We start from the raw sequence: 2,842 nt of genomic DNA, 5'->3' as shown, positions 1-2,842 counted from the left end.
TTTTCTTGACACATTGGCATATGAAACTGTATGCATCTGTGTATGTGAATTATATCACTGATTTACACTTTTAGACAATGACCTAGGGAAAAAAAATCACATTTTCCCACATATCCTAAATTCTTCTCATATCCTTCCTAATCCATCTTTTCCACGTTTTAGAAAATACAAGCCATATTCCATTGTTTTAAATGAGAGAAATACATAAAAAATGAGAGACGGATGCAAAATTCAATCTCAGCAAATATCATGGAAACTCATCTGGCAAAAAGAATCTCTGCCTTATATGAAGCTTTTACAGTAATTATCCACTAATTTAATTCTAAACAAAATTTTTCAGAACGGAGCAACATCGCACAGCATCACATATGGGTTACATTTTTTTTTCTAAACTGCCCTCAACAAGTTCTTTAAAATAAAGCATGAAATATTATTTGAAAAGTAGATCATGGATACAAACATCATTTGTTAAAGCAAGTACACAAGACAATTAAAAATAATGGCTGCCGACAGACTGTAGTCTTTCCAGAGCCAGGCGGGTGAGAGGGGCAGAGGCTCTTGAAGCTCAGAGGGGAGACCGGTGAACAAGAATGAAGGACCATAGGCAGGAAGGGGATTAAGGCTCGCAGCTCTCCCTTGTTCGAGCGCACAGGGAGGCAAGAGGTCTCTGTCGGGCACTAGAGGTTCAGGCAGCAGGTAGCTATGACTCTTCATCTGCCGCCAGACACGAAGCCACAGAAAAGCAAAAGAAAGTCGAAATAACTATCGCCTTGCATTCATTTTGCTGGCAACTACGCAACTTTTCAAAACATGTGACTCCTTTTTTTTAAACTCTGTATTTTACAATCCTTGTTTGCCCAAACTTTTATTAGGACTATTTCAAACAGAAAAATAGAGAGGTTAATAAAATGAATATCCTCGTACCTGTTACTTTTATTTGATAGTTGTTAATATTTTACCATATTTGCTTCATCCTTTCTTGTTTGGTTGATTTTATCTAGAATTATTTTCTAGAGTTTTTCCCTCTCTGTGTATGTCAACAATGATGATTGCTCACCATGACACAATCGTTGCCTTATTATCTTTAGGGGTAATGATTCAGAAGCCATGCTGTATGTATTACCTTAAAAGCTTTGGAATTTTTATGGTAATTTTCCAACAAAAATGTTAGCATAAAGTAACTTTCCAATATTCATCTAAAGTAGTATTTGGCTACCTTTGGATGCCTTAATGACCTGGGACATTTTCCTTTTCGGAAAACTTTTATTCATAGAAAAAAAAAATTAAGCATGCTTTTCATAATTACATCTTTCATGCATCTCAATACACCATCACTTGCTCCTTTGTTTCAACGACATGCACTTACCGAGGACTGTTGGACACAATTTTGTCACAGGCTTTTCCTCTTTCTTAGAAAGATATTATTCAACGAGACCCCCTTTGATAGGCATGTGTATTGTTTCCATTATTTTTTTATTAAAAATAGGGCTGCAGTTATTAATCATGTTCATATGTGATTTCACGCTCATGCAGGGATATATTTGGGATAGATTTTGAAAAGTCAACACTGGGTCCAAAGTTCATTGTCCCTAAATTGGCAAGATACTGAACAATTTCCTTCCCTAGAGTGGTACCATTTGACTGTTTCCTAAAACTTTGCCAACAGAAAGAGAAATGTTATCTAAAATTAATGTTAGTTTTATTTTGCATTTTTATTTCCCTTTATCTTTTCAAGGGGTGAAACAAACATTTTTTCATATGTTAAAAGGATATTTGAGCTTCTTTTTCTGTGAGTTGTCTTCTCATTTATTTTACCTGATTTTTCTCTGGACCATTTTTCTATATATTAGGAAAACAGTGGCCCCTTTTCTGTAATTTGTTGCTTGTCCTTTGATTTTATTTGTATTTTCTATGATGATTTTGAAAGAATCCACCAATGATTTTCACTGTTGTGCATTAAAAAATTAAGTTTTTCATGCTTAAGTCATTTATCCTTTCATGTATTTGAATTCACTATCTTCTGCTCCAATTTTTATTTCTAACACGAACACTTCTATAGCCTTATGAGGCTCACTTATTTTCTTCACAAGTTTTCCTCTTTCGTTGATGACATTTTCAATGAATAATGTGGGAAGACGATGGTGGTTGTGCAAAACATTTTTAAACAATGTAATCCAATTCAGAGTACAGAAAATTTTCCATTTGGATGACAAATTTTTAATAAAACTGGTATTAAGTCATTATAGCAAATGTTAATTTCATGCAAAGTCAGTAAAGAATATCTTTGTTATCTTGTTAATATTGACAAAATTTTTATTATGTTAAATTATTTACATTTTCAGCATTTTGTTTGATTTTAAAATTGTCTAGAATTTATTTGCCATATGATAAATTGTTGCATAATTTAGCAGCTTACAACAACCATTTTATTTTGCTCATGATTTTGTTTCCTAGGTACTTGAAAAGTCCTGAGCTGGGTCGTTCTTCCTGGAGTGTCTCATACCGCTATAATCACATTCCTCTTGGACAGCAATGATTGCCAATTCAACTTAGCTCAATGCTCAAGAAGGGCTATTCAAACACGCTGTCGATGCTGGCCATCTGCTGAAAGCTCAGCTGGGCTGTTGACCCCATCACCTACACATGGCCTTTGCAACGTGGCAGTCTTGCTGTAGTTAAATTATTCGCATCTTAAAAGTCATGTAACATCACTTCTTCCATACCCCATTGGTTGAAAAAAATCCACCCAGGTTCAAGAAGACAGGACATAGACCACAGTTCTCAATGGGTTGAGTGACAAGTTCTCATTATTGATTAGCATGTGTAAAGGGAGTTACTGTTT

The sequence above is a fragment of the Ursus maritimus genome, unplaced genomic scaffold (genome assembly GCF_017311325.1).
Source record: "Ursus maritimus isolate PB19 unplaced genomic scaffold, ASM1731132v1 scaffold_18, whole genome shotgun sequence".
In the NCBI taxonomy this organism is placed as follows: domain Eukaryota; kingdom Metazoa; phylum Chordata; class Mammalia; order Carnivora; family Ursidae; genus Ursus; species Ursus maritimus.
This window is presented reverse-complemented; position numbering follows the sequence as displayed.